This window comes from Ursus americanus, chromosome 12 (assembly GCF_024610735.1).
Source record: "Ursus americanus isolate L20-20 chromosome 12, mUrsAme1.1.p, whole genome shotgun sequence".
Classification (NCBI taxonomy): Eukaryota; Metazoa; Chordata; class Mammalia; order Carnivora; family Ursidae; genus Ursus; species Ursus americanus.
In genome coordinates, this window is record NC_142138.1 from 69,377,031 (window position 1) to 69,391,244 (window position 14,214).

The window sequence follows — 14,214 nt, forward strand, 5'->3', positions numbered from 1 at the left end:
AGTCTTATCTTCTTCTGGCTTTGAGCTGGTCCTGGCTCCAGTCTGAGTCCAAGCAAACACAGGCAACTTAATTTGTGGCGTGTGTTCAATTGTGCTTCTTCCCCAAGTGGGGTAATGAGTGAGCTGCTATTTCCAGGACCCCGGTGGGGGTCCAAGGATGCTACTGATGGGGTTTTCTTCCTTCATCCTTTTTTGCCTTTTCCTTCTTGCCTCCCTCCCTCCTCCCTCCCTCCCTTTCTTCCTTTCTTTCCCTCTCTCTCTCTTTCTCTCTCTCTCTCACTCACTTTCTTTCTCTCTCTCTCTTGCTTTCTTTCTCTCTCTCTCTTTCCTTTTCTTTTCATCTTAGTTTTAGGTCATCACTACACCCAAGGTGTGTCAGCTGGAACTCAACAATCCTGAGATCAAGAGACACATGCTCTTCCAACTGAGCCAGCCAGGCTCCCATCCCACTTCCTTTCTTGCTGAATCTGTAACTCAGGGGAAACAATAAAAACAAACAAACAAAACAAAAACAAAAACAAAAACAGTTTCGCTGTTTTTATAGATTAGTGGTCTCAGTGCTAGCTACAAGAAAAAAAATCAAGTGGAATCTCGAGTCCTTTTAAACACTTTAAAGGACTTAAATAATTTATATATAATGGCATAGAAGATGTTTATATCATGTCCTATTTCTAAAGAGGACTCCTTGTGTGCATCTGACTGGTTTCATAACGTTAATCTAAAAACTGCTTTATGTTGTCCTCTAGATTTTCTAATACTGTAGCAAATATTGGTAGGTAGCATTCCAGTTTACACAAGTCTTGGGTTTATTTTCTCTTCAAAATCCTAGTGACCCTTAGCTGCCTAAATTTCCTATACTGGTTTTGCTGGCCCAACGAACACCCTTTGATTGCAACACTTTTTAAGAATTTATACAAGATGAGGGGGGCGCCTGGGTGGCACAGCAGTTAATCGTCTGCCTTCAGCTCAGGGCGTGATCCCGGCGTTCCGGGATCGAGTCCCACATCAGGCTCTTTCGCTATGAGCCTGCTTCTTCCTCTCCCACTCCCCCTGCTAGTGTTCCCTCTCTTGCTGGCTGTCTCTCTCTGTCGAATAAATAAATAAAATCTTTAAAAAAAAAAAAGAATTTATACAAGATGAAATTATGTGTTTCAATAAGATAAATACATCATATAATTTTTTTAATGGAGATTAAGTCTTATAACTCTGGAAATCGTAGTGACTTAATTATTCTTACACTTTGGGGGGGGGTAAACCTTTTTAGGTATCATGTCTGATCCCAACACGCATTTCTCCATTATGTGTCAGGTCAATTTGCAATTTTAATATCTATTGTGATCTTTAAGTTCCTCCGATGATATTCGACTTAATTAATGTATCATCTTCGCCTAGAGCATGTCTCATTAAGAGATAAATCACAAAACACTTTTACTATAGTGCTGCTGCACATTTTCAGGCATTAGGTAGAGTGGCCGAATGAACAGATGAAGAGGAGCTGTGTGAACCTTTAGGAGGTATCGGGGAGTGGAAAAAACACATGCGATGTCTGCGCCAGCAAGGAAAGGGCTGCCAGTGAATGGCAGGGCAACTTTAAAAGATATGAGTGATTGGGGAAGGAAAAAAAAAAAAGTATGAGTGATTGGAGTCCCTGAAAAGACTGGGGAGAACGAAGCATTTTTTGAGGAAACAACGACAGAAGAATTTTCAATCATAATAAAAATCATAAACCCACCAATCCGAGGAGCCAGACGAACACAATGGATGAGCACAAGCCACATGAGAAAACCGTATCTAGTCACGTCCTAATTATATTGCTCAAATCCATGGAAAAAGAAAACAAAATCTGCAAAGCGGCCAGAGGAGAAAGGCGTGGCAGGTATAGGACACAGAAATAAAGATGATGTCAGTTTTCTCGTGGGAAGCAGTGTGAGAAGGCACTGAGCTACCTCAAAGGCCACAAGGAAGTCTATGCCTCCCCTCCAAAACAGCCTTTCAAAAATGAAGGTGAGTGACATTGACAGACACAGAAATGCTGAAAGATTACATCACCAGCCGACCCACACTACAAGAAATGTTAAAGGAGTCCTCCAGGAAGAAGGACACCCACACCAGATGGGAATCTGCATGTAGCCAGCGGGATGAAGGACACAGAATGGTAACCGCATGGGAAACTAGACAAGATTTCTTTCTCATTATTTAAATCTCCTTAAAAACACGAGGCACATGAAACCAAAGTAGTGGGGATGGGACTTGGGGTTTCTAACATGCAAAGGAAAAAGCACCATAGCTAGCGCATAAAGGCGGGCAGGGAAGAAACGTGAAGACGTAGGAGATCCCTTGGAGGGAGGGAGGCTGGTAAGTTACAGATGTATGCAGCTATGAAGCCCAAAGCAGGCGCTGAAATAACAAGAGAGAGAGTTACAGCTAACAAGCCAACAAGGGAAAGAACTGGATCATATAAAAACCATGGAAACACTACGTCAGAGCAATTGCTCTTCCGGGACTCTCCCCTGTCGAAATATTTGTCAAGTACGAGAACAATGAAGACAGCAGTATCTGAAACCATAAGACCCTAGAATCAACTTAACCTAAAGAGTACGACGAAAGCGTTAAATAAATACTGGCGCAAACACACACACATTGGCAGAAGCTGCGTTGTTAAGAGGCATTCGGAGGGTTGTACTCTTTCGAGGACTTCGGATTCCCAGCGACCTGTTTTCCCAGAGCTCTCCCTCTCTAGGATCCGAGGTGGCTTTCTGATCTTGGCTACGGTCCTCCTGGTGTGCACATGCCAAAGGACACTTCCTACCTCCTAAAAATACCGCCGCGTCCCTGGGTGGGCTCGAACCACCAACCTTTCGGTTAACAGCCGAACGCGCTAACCGATTGCGCCACAGAGACCTTCGGGGAGCTCCCGCCCACATCCCGGTAGAGAGCAAGCACGCACTCAACGCTAGGGGGAGCCACCCGCCTCCTATCTGAGGCGAGTAGGGCCGGAGGGAAGCTGAAGGCCGGTGGGGTCCCGGGACCGTTCTTCGCGTTTGTTCCGCCGGCGCCCGTCCTTCGGCGCCGCTGGCGCTCCGCTCGCTCCACTAGGCTGCGGTCGGTGTGGGGGAAGCTGGAGAGAGGGTGGGGCGGGGGTGGTCAAAAGGGCGCAAACGCCAAGAGGCGGCAAGGAAAAGCCCGGGAGGCGTTCCCAGGGGCAAGGGACAAGGAGACTTCCCAGGACGCCTGTGCAGAGGCACCAGCCGGATTGTGGGACCGGAGCATGCTTTTTGTGGTTGGTTCGTCTTCATGGCGAAGGAGAGTCGAGAGGAAGGGAAGGAAAACCTGAGAGCGGCTAGGAAAGGGACCGCAGCGCCAGTACCTGCAGTTTGTCCGAAAAGAAGACGGCGCAGTAACTGGAATGACTTTGCGTCAAAAGTCCTAGAGCGACAGCAGAGCCTGCCGCCGGGAGGGTGGCGCGCCGTGATCGTATAGTGGTTAGTACTCTGCGTTGTGGCCGCAGCAACCTCGGTTCGAATCCGAGTCACGGCAGTCCTCCCAGCTGCTCGCTGCCCCTCCCTTTTACTTTGCGTTTAAACCCGCCCGGCCCGTCCCTTACCTGGGGGCCAGGGAGCCCTGCTTCCCGCCGGCCACCGGCCGCCGCGCCAGGAGGTCTTCTTCACCCGAAGGAAGGGAAAACTCCACTCGGCGCTAACCTCGGACCTTCTCCGCTCCGACTCTGAGCGCAAGGAAACTGAACTAAAGGGCTTATCTTCAGCGCGGCTCCAAATGAGGACAAGTCCCCGCGTCCCCAACTGTCCAGCCAGGAGCCCCGTGGGCTGTCGTTGCTGGGAAACGGCGTCTCTGTGTTCCTCAAAAAACCCTAAGGATCTTCAAAGACCAGAGACGACTTTCCATCTGATAAGTGTCACCTCCTCCGCAGACCTGTTGAGCGCCTCGAACCTTGGCTGCTGGGAATCTCTGCTTCAGGGGACTTTCTCAGCCCGTGGCTATTGTCCCCCTTGTGGTCATCACAGCAACCTCTCTAGTCAGTCGTGGCGTAGCCTCAAGGATTTGAAAATGCCTGTCGGCAGCCCCTTCCACGCCACATGGTATTCATCGGGATGCCGCTGAGAGTGTGCTTGTTCCGCATCTTTGCCAAGATTGGGCGTTTCCCACCCTTATAATTTTAGTCGTGCTGCTGGGAGCAGTGCTATCTCAGTGCGATTTTAATATCCATTTCTCTGGCGGCTAAAAATATTGAGCACTCTTCCGTGCTTTGCAGGCCTCGTGTGTCTTCTTGCCCGAAGGCTCTGTTCCTGTCTCTTACCCATCTAAAAAACTTGACTTGTCGGATCTGTTTTAATGATCAGTTTGAAGGAGCTCATTTACCTTATAGTTACAGGTTTGCGGGCTTGCTTGCTTGCTTGTTTTGTCAGATATATTTTGTGAACGTTTTCTTCCTGTCTGTGCCTTGCTGTTTTCACTGTCTTGGTGGCGTCTTTGGATGAGAAGATGCTGTTAATGTTGATGAAGTCCAACTTGAAATGTCTTTTTTTTATATATACATTTCCCCCCCTGGTTCTTGTTTAGTAAATCTCTGCCTACCACCAAGTCACAAAGTATCCTCAAAAAATGCTTTATGCCTTTAACTATTATGTTTCGCGAGGCACCTCCCATTAATTTTTGTGTGTAGCATGAGGTAGAAATAAAGCTGTTTCCCGCCCCCGTTGATTGAACCTATTTCCTTTCCCCGTTGAACTCTCTATTGAAAACGAATTCACCAGGTCAGCTGTGGGTCAGTTTCCGGTCTCCCAGCTCAGCCCCTTTCCCTATTTGTGTCTCCTGGTGCCACTGGCACATTGCACGGTCTATAGGGGCTCCGAGGAAGTCTTCAGGTGCGGTAGCGTAAGCTGCGGGGGCAGCAGGTTGTAGGCGGGTGGGGGGCATAAATCCGGAATCCAGTTCCCGGCCGCCGAGCCCTCCTTGAAAGCGGTCCGTACGCGCGGCCTCGGTTGCTGCGTCCCCCGGAGTCCACCGGGTGATGTTGGGGAGGCCGGGGTCTCACGCCGGGCGCCTCCCCTCCCGCGCCCTCGCGGCTACCTCGTGTCCGCACGCGGCCTCGCGAAGGCGCGTCTCCAGGGCCGCTCTGAGGGGCGGCCGGGGCGGGCCGGGGCGACTCGCTGTGGGCCTTGCCGACCTGGCCGCCCTCGGGGCATCTCCTGCGGGCTCTTGTTTTGGCGAGAGCTGGGAGGGAACGTCCTTACTGAAAGCGCGCTCCTGGGAGGACGGGTGACCTCCCTGAAGGCCCAAGGCCTTCCACAGCTCAGGGGGAAAATGTCACTCCCGTGGGCAGCCAGAGGAGCTGTCCCCCACCGGCTCCCTGGTGGTCTAGTGGCTAGGATTCGGCGCTTTCACCGCCGCGGCCCGGGTTCGATTCCCGGTCAGGGAATCACTTTTTACGCAGAAATCTGCCTTTCAGTCCAGCAGGTGAGGTGCGGTGTCCGCCCCGCACCACGCGGACTCTTCAACTCCCAGGCCGGGACGTGGGGATGGGGGTGGTGGACGGCCGGTCCTTCTTCGGGGCGCACCGGGCTTGCTGGTCCCCAGGTCCGTCGACCGCAGAAGTGACTTCCGGGGGCCACTAAGGAGCGGGCTCGTGTTTACGCTACGCGACAGAGGTTCCCAACCCTGTGGGGTCGCCCCAGGGGCGCAGATCAGGCTGAGCTCCGAAAAACCCATCTCTGGAGGCCAAGCCACGTCGCGGTGTTCGTGTGTACGCCCGACACCGCCCGGTGGGCCCAGCCTCGTCAGCTCAGTTCGCGCAGAAAAGGCTTACTCCGCGTTCGGAAGACGTGCCTGGACCCGATACCCGCGAGGACTGAGAGGCAGGGGAGCGCCGGGAGGCGAGCGGGTCCTCCTCGAAGGCTGTCCCATTCGCAGACGAAGCGGTGTAGGGAGGCGCTGTTAACTGACCCCACGAAGGTAGCAAGGGAAGTGTGCACCAAATGGGAAGCTCTTACTGCTTCCGTAAGCCGAAGCCCGCAGGAGTCAAACTCAACCCTAGGATGCCAGAACGACGGTGCCACAGTCAAAGCCCACTGTTTCTCCAGGGAGTGCCGCACTTAAACCCTGCACACTCTACCAGGCACGGGGCACATTTCCTTTTTTCCCTTCGACACTGGCTCCCAAGGCCTTTGGGGGTCAACGCGACGTCTACTGGAAGGCACGAAGAGAGCGAGCCGGGGCCGGGGGAGGCGCTGCGGCCCCAGAGCGCAGAGGCAGCAGGCGCGGTGTGGAGCTGAGGCCGCGCAGGGGCTGCCGGGCGCTGGGTGTGGAGCCGCTGCCGCAAGGCGGAAGGTCGAAGGGGCGAACTCGTGGGTTCCCGTGAGGCGCGTGATGTGGGGGGACGGGGCGTCGCTTGAACTCCTTTCGGGAGCGTTGGGAAGAATGGCGGCGGTCGGGTGGAGGGGAAGGTGGTGACCCTGAGTGTACCGTGGAGGGATGGAAGGCTGCAGGTGGGGGCGCGAGCCCGCTGGGCAAGGTTTCTATGGTTCTGTTGGTGGTTGTCTCACAGGGAGTTTTGTCCGTTTCGGCCTGGGTGCTCTTGACCCCCTGGTTGTCTTTTTTAGTCCCCACGTGTGTTTTTCCTCCTAGGGTTGTCGATAAATGCAGAGTTTTCGAAGTCGGAGAATACAGTCTATTTCATTTCCGATTACGAGCGTTTTTTGGTGTTCGTTTGTTTCTTTTTCCTTGAGCTTGATCGGTACCGTGCTTTAAAAAAAAGAGTCTAAAGGTAGATGGCAAGCTTGCCACGTAACATTTGCAGGTGCTCGTGCAAAAAGTAAAAACAGAGGCATCAAAGCTTCTGCTCCTAGGTGGATTGCCAGACTAGCTTATTTTGTCTTCTGTTCGGGGACCTTGAGGGCTAGGAACACAGAAATCGACATTTTCAGTCCCAAGCTCACTTGAGAAGGAGATCCTCACTACATTAAGGTGGGACCCTAAAGTCTTAAGCCCTTGGGGGGAAGAGTGACCCTAGTCCTTCCCCTTCAAATCCCAGGGCTCTTTGGACAAGGCAGCCTTGGCACAGAAATCGACACTTTCAGTCCCAGGCTCACTTGAGAAGGAGATCCTCACTACATTAAGGTGGGACCCTAAAGTCTTAAGCCCTTGGGGGGAAGGGTGACCCTAGTCCTTCCCCTTCAAATCCCAGGGCTCTTTGGACAAGGCAGCCTTGGCACAGAAATCGACACTTTCAGTCCCAGGCTCACTTGAGAAGGAGATCCTCACTACATTAAGGTGGGACCCTAAAGTCTTAAGCCCTTGGGGGGAAGGGTGACCCTAGTCCTTCCCCTTCAAATCTCAGGGCTCTTTGGACAAGGCAGCCTTGGCACTACAAGCAGTATAAGGTAAAGGAAAGTTTAAAAAGCCCATGAGAATAAACAGATTGAGTAAGCAGGCACACAAGCAAGCAGGTGCCTGGCTGGCTCACTCCGGTAGAGCGTGCCACACTGGATCCCCCTCCGCGTTGTAAATTCCAGCCCCAGGTTGGATGTAGAGATTACTTGACAGTAAAATCTTTAAACATTAAGTAAAAAGGCCCCTGAGGAAATTGTGGCCACGGGCTTGACCTCTAGTGGATGTAGCCTTGAGGGTACATAGCCTGGGTAGTCCGGGAGACCCCAGGCCATCAACTTGGTGTGGTATGTTTCCCAGCGGGTAACAAACTCTAAGAGCCTGCCAGAGGAGAGCGTATTCAAAGGAGAACACACTCATCGTAGGGCTGTAGAAGTGCCCTCCAATAACATTTCCAGAGACTCAGCTAGCATCTAGAATTCAGTCATAAGACATAAGATGAAACCTCAGGTATCTGGAATTTCAGAGATACTTCCCTCAATGCTTGTATCAGAGTAGACATGCAGATGGAAATTAGGGAATAATTCTGAAGCAAACAAAACTGAAAAGACTGCAGCTACTGCACAAGGTGTGGTGAAACCAGTCTTCAGAGGATCATACACGGCTTTAAATGTAATTCATGACAATTAGGGCTGATCACTAACCAGCTAAACCTCCATCTCAGAGAGTAACCAAAAAAAATAACAAGAACAACCAAAGCAGTTAGGACCAGAAACTAAATATAAAAGCAGGAATTTGAAAATTAGAAATTAAAGAAGAAAGGAAAGTAAGAGAGAAAATTAGAAATAGATATACAAAAGAGAAAAGTCAATGGTTGGATCTTTGAAAAGACCGCTCAGATAAAACTGGGAAGAGGGAAGCAGGAAGTCACTGCTACTGAATGGGCAGACGTAAGGAAACAATAAATGAGTATCACAAACACGCATACGTCAACCAATTAAAAGTTTTAGAGGGCATGTAGGTATATGGCAATAGTGAATTGGGCAGGGGTGGGGAGGAGGACTAGTCCTACAAGCATTAATTTTTTTTTTTTAATTAGAACTCAAAGTCTTCCTGCAAAGAAAGCTCAAGGACCAAAAAAGTTCATTAGAAGAAATGACTCCAAAAACAAAGAAATTCTAAAAGCATCAAAAGATGGCAGAATTCCCCAACTTATGTTTATGAGTTTGGGTTGAAACCAAAAACCAAAAAGGCAATGTGAAAAACAGAAATCACAGGCCTCACTTATTGCTGAGTATACATAGCTGCAAAAATTCTTTAAAAGACTGGATCAAAATATCCATTGCAAGATATGTCATGACAAAATTGGTCCTACGCTGGGGAAACATTTGATTATCATTAGAAGATACATGAATTCATCACACTAACAACTTATGGGAGGAAAATCAGAATCACTAAAGCACAGAAAAGGTGTTTGAAAAAATTCATTATCAGTTTATGATTGTTCAAAACCTCTTAGCATAAGAGGAAGAGAAGAGAACAGTCCTAATCTGCTAAAGGGTAGCTTCCAAACCAAACACAAACAAATAAAAACCTTCAGCACACATGACAGTTGATGATAAAATACTGACAGTTTCCCCCTACCCTTACCAGTTAGGAACCAGCAAGAAGCAGACACAGAGGCCCACCGCAACCACTTCTCTTCACCACTGTGATGGAGAACTTAGCCGGTGAGAAAAGGCAAGAAAAAGTATGAGAAGTGAAAATGGAAAAAAGAGTACTATAATTATTTATACATATGAAATAACTTACTAGAACTATTAAGAGAATCGAGTTTCTTTGGTATATACACAAATAGAGAAAGCAGGCTAAATTGAAGATTCAAAAACCGGAGGTATTAAAAACATTATAAATGTTCAATGATTATAGCATATAAGAATTCAATCCCATGTACTGGGGGGGGGGCAGGGGAAGGATGACATATGATCCCTACCTCCACCACGACCAAAGTCACTTCCATGTGGATTAGGCACCAAAATGTGAAATGAAGCCGCAAATTATTTTGGTTGGTATTAATGAGCAGGGTATTCCCATGATCTCAAGGGTAAGCAAGGATTTTAAAAATAAGACAAAAAGACTAATTCTTAATGAAGAGGCTGATTAAGCCAACTACTTCAAGGATCTCTGTTCATCACAGCACAGAATCAAGGGTAAAAAGTCAAGGCACAGTTTGGGCCAACGTATCTGCAGTCAGCATAATCAACTGGTACGGAAAAAAGACAGACCTATAGGAAAATCACCAAGGTTGGGGGGGAAAACATAGGAGAAAATTCAAGCGGCTAACAAACAGGTAATGGTGCTCAAATTCACCACCAAGAAGGGCTTTCCAAACGGGACCCTAATGAGAGAACATTACAGATAGGCAAAATAACAACAGCACCGCTAACAATTAAATGGGAGTAGGGGGTGAGGCAGAAGGTTATGACCGGGTAAAGCACGGGCATGGTGCAGGAAAGGGCCGATACTAGCTTACGCCGTCATCTGTGTGTAGCTTACACAGCTGCGTGCATTACAGTCACTTGTTGTACGATACATACAGGTTCCGTGCATTCTACCTTATGTATGTCACAATTTTTCAACAACCACCCCCTCCCCCCACCACCACCCCCAGTCCTCCCCACACACCCCCCCGCCACCCCAATGAATCTATGACAGAGAGAATGCTGTAGAGATTCCAAGATTTTGTTTCAAAAGAAAGGTGTGGACATTACTCTTTATTATACACCTCCAAAGACAATCCTATGCAGACCAGGCCCATGAAGTTGAGTTTTGGGTTGATGTGAGCCCAAAGACTATTTATTCTCCAAGAACCAACCCTAACTGAAGATACCTGTAGGGGCGCCTGGGTGGCTCAGTCAGCTGGGCCCTTGCCTTAGGCTGGGATCATGATCCCGGGCTCCTGGGATGGAGCCCTGCCTCGTGGGATCCAGCCCCACCTCGGGCTCCCTGTTCCCCGGGGAGCCCGCTTCCCCCTCTTCCGCTCCCCCTGCTTGTGCTCTCTCTCTGTCAGATAAATAAATAAAATCTTTATTTAAGAAAAGAAGAGAAAATACCTGTAAAGGCTAAACTCCTTTAGTCCTATTATTTGAATACCCTGAAAAGGCTGTAGGCGGGAGCCATAACCGTTCAGATCTCTTCTTTGCTTTCTCATTGCTTGTTTCACAAGCCACAGCTCCTTTTTCCTCCTCTCCTCTAAGCTCTCCAAAAATTCTCCTGCAGTCCTGTCCTTGTGGTCTCCTCCCTCTCCTGCAACTTTCCTCCTGCTTCCTTACTGAAGATGAGGAAGGAAGAGGGGGAGGAAGGGGAGACCGCCTGAATATAGAGCAAGCTTCTCACAGGCCAGGAGAGGGTAAGGAAGGGAGGCAAAGACAATTCTCCCCCCCGCCCAGCAACCAGGAAAGGGGAAATTGGGGGGATGTTATGGTCCTTAAAACCTGTACTCCATCGAGTGAGTAATCCATGACGTAAATCAGAACTCCTCCTCCCTCCCCGGACGGACCGCCACGGCCTAAATCCTGATTCCTGTTTACGGAGAAAATTGTATATCACAGTTCAGAATTTATTCATTAAAATTTCAGATTTCCAAAAAAAAAAATTTTAATCCCCCCCCCCAGATTTCCAAGAGTTTAAAAATAAGTTCATGACTAAAACAACTTCGGTGGTTCCAAGATAGTATCGCATCGTTTACGCTCAAAAGTAGAAAGACAGTCTCCGAATAACAAAACTCTTGGGATTGAATAAATCAAGTTAATTTTTTAAGATTTTAGAAGATTTTGCCTATTTTTTTTTCTTTTTTTATTCGACAGGATAGAGACAGCCAGCGAGAGAGGGAACACAAGCAGGGGGAGTGGGAGAGGAAGAAGCAGGCTCATAATGGAGGAACCTGATGTGGGGCTCGATCCCATAACGCCGGGATCACGCCCTGAGCCGAAAGCAGAGGCTTAACCGCTGTGCCACCCAGGTGCCTCTTACCTATTTATTAAAGAGAGAGCGAGCGAGCGAGCAAGCCGGCGAGCGTGAGCTGGGGGAGGGGCAGAAGGAAAGGGAGAAGCAGGCTCCCCGCTGAGCAAGGAGCCCAGCCCAGGGCTCCATTCCAGGACCCCGAGATCACGACCTGAGCAGAAGGCAGAGACTTTAGGCGACTGAGCCACCCAGGGGCCCCTAAATCAAGTTTCTTTGGGCGTCAATGTCACTAACCTTCGATTTTAAGCTACTGTTAGGTAGGCGGATCTTCCAAAGACTTTCGGGTGAGAATGAATCACCGGTAGTGTCTAACGTAGTCACGCCCCTACTACCCTCAAATCGGAATCCCTCCCAAGGAGCGCCCAGGAGCTAGAAAACAAATCCGGGTCAACAGTTCCCAGAGTCTTTAGCTCCTTCTCCCTTTTTACAAATACACTTTTCGGGCCAACACCTGTTGAGGCGCATCGCCGGGCACGCGGCATCCTTCCCCGGAACCGCGAGGCGCGGGCGGGAGGAGCGCAGGCCGCGCCGCTGACGACGTGAACGGACCCGGTCGCTGGTGTTGCGGTGCAGCGGCGCGAGCGAGGGGCCTCTGGCCGTAGCTCCCCTCGCGTCCACGCGGGTCCCTCTCCACCAGCTCCTCCGCCTTCCTTGGGCCGCCGACGCCGCCGCGGCCACTGGGGTGTCCGCCAGCCCCGCGGCCGCTCCCCTCCGGGGACCTTCCTGTCTCTGCCCTCGCTCCGTGGTGAGACGTGGCCCAGCGGCCGACCCAAGGTCCAGCACGGGCATCGGTGACCTACCTGGTGGCTCTTTGGGTTCCGTGGGTCCTGCAGGGGAAAGGCTGAAAGTAACTGTGGTCTTAGGTCCAAATAGTCTCAACCGCAAACCCCGCGGAGACACTTGCAGGTGGACGGGTAAGAACTCGCGAGTGCGGTGGTTGCTGCGCTGCACGCCCACGGCTACTCCACTTAGGCCCGGCCCCGGTGTGGATCGACTCCTTATTGCTTTCTGCTCAGAAATACCCTACGGATTTTGGCGGCCAGAATCACGAAACCACAGGACTTGGCCTGTGCCATGGGGAATGCGAGGATGGGGCGCCTCGTGGGAGGTCTGAGGTCTGCGGGTGAGCAGAGGGGGAGAGGCACCCACCCGGGTCGCCGGTGGGGCGGGAAAAAAGGAGAGGCAGGATGCATTGGCCGGGAATCGAACCCGGGTCTCCCGCGTGGGAGGCGAGAATTCTACCACTGAACCACCAATGCTTCACACGAACGAGGGCGCGTGGTGCTTCTCTTCAAAGAATTTCCGGAGTGACCGTCGGATGGGGCACGGGGAAACGAAAGCGCTCCAGAATAGGTTTACACGGATGTCTTCCGAGGACAGACTAACGAACCCACAGGCATCAAAAGCAAAGGCTTCAGAAGGACACTTTCATTCAGGCAACAGCGTGAAGTGGGGACTCCCGAACAAAATAGCAAAATAAACCGTTACGTCGGATCACAACACAACTCTGAGAAAGGCGCAGTGATGCCTCTCTTGCTAGAAGGCAAGCTATGTGGAGGCTGAGTCATAAACTTGAGCTCAGTAAGGAAAAGTACCTTCTCCTCAACCTTGAAGAACTTCGGTTCCATTTGGCCTCTGTCCAACACCCAAGATGCACACTGGCTCTGGCCAACAGGCTTTCAGTTACCACCTACTTGGACCAGGCATACATTTATTCCCACGTCTCTTTTGAAACTACAAACCTGCACTTCCAGCTAACAACTCCTGATTCATCTCAGGGTCACACAAGCTGCAACTTGATGCACCAGTGACTTCTCTGTCAGCATCACACACCACCAACTTCTGTACCTCGACACTCAGATCAGACCCAGGCACAGCCTCTCCCAAAAAGTAGTAGGTAGTGCACAGTGCGAGTGTTTCAGTCAGTCACCAAAACAACACCGAAATCTGTTCCTACCCCTACCTAGTATATGTATCTTCACCAACAACCATCTTGTTGCCCAAACCAGATCTTGCTGCCCTCTTAGGATATGCTCTCTCATCCTTCCGGCACAGACACATATGCCCAGTATTCTCAGAAGATACTGCCTAACTTGACTGGGTGCACCGCTGGCTTACTGCCACTTTGACTGCACCCTTCCATCCATCAACTCTTTCCTCCTTTAATACAACCAGGTAAGAAGCCAGGATCCTCACAGCCGGTGGGTCTACTCTAATCCATTTGCCTCACTACATCCTGAGGGACCCTTCCACAGCCTAAATCTGACATACCTGTAACCTAAAACCACCTGGTGTCCTCATATTCCTTCACTACAATGTTGTGATACCTCTGTGATGTGTACTCTGCCCCCCCCCCACTACCATCCCCATTATCTATCTCTTGCCAATTCTCAGGTCTGGCAACAGTGAAGTGCTGGATAGGTTGGGAAGGATCTCAGGATCTCTTGCTTCTCTCTACAGGGGATGGTCTCTACAAATGCCCCCTTTGTTCTTCAAATTCATTCTCATGTAACTCTTTTTGGGTATGAATTTAAAAGCATCATCCATGTATGAAAAAATGGATTAAGCTTGACTTCATTAAAATAAAGTCCTTCCTCTCTGCAAAAGACACTGTTTTGGGAGTCAAAAGACAAGCCAAAATCTGGGAGTAAATATTTGCAAAGTGCCTATCTGATAAAGGACTTGTATTCAAAATATACCAAGAACTCTATTACTCAACAATAAGAATTTCAAAACCCAATTAAATAATGGGCAAAATATTCGAACAGTCAAAAATATATAGGTGACAACTCAGGACATGAAAATTTTTTCAACATTATTTGTCATTAGGGAATTGCAAATTAAAAC

General features: G+C 49.8%; 4 non-coding genes across 4 annotated transcripts; 2 read left to right on the top strand and 2 right to left on the bottom strand.

Moving 5' to 3' along the window:
• Nucleotides 1-2,827: 2,827 nt before the first annotated feature.
• On the bottom strand, nucleotides 2,828-2,901 carry TRNAN-GUU (transfer RNA asparagine (anticodon GUU)). Its single transcript has one exon. It is a non-coding gene; the product is annotated as a tRNA-Asn (tRNA).
• Nucleotides 2,902-3,465: 564 nt separating this feature from the next.
• On the top strand, nucleotides 3,466-3,537 carry TRNAH-GUG (transfer RNA histidin (anticodon GUG)). Its single transcript has one exon. It is a non-coding gene; the product is annotated as a tRNA-His (tRNA).
• A 1,828-nt stretch (nucleotides 3,538-5,365) lies between these two features.
• TRNAE-UUC (transfer RNA glutamic acid (anticodon UUC)) lies at nucleotides 5,366-5,437 on the top strand. Its single transcript has one exon. It is a non-coding gene; the product is annotated as a tRNA-Glu (tRNA).
• Nucleotides 5,438-12,555: 7,118 nt separating this feature from the next.
• On the bottom strand, nucleotides 12,556-12,626 carry TRNAG-CCC (transfer RNA glycine (anticodon CCC)). Its single transcript has one exon. It is a non-coding gene; the product is annotated as a tRNA-Gly (tRNA).
• Nucleotides 12,627-14,214: the final 1,588 nt, after the last annotated feature.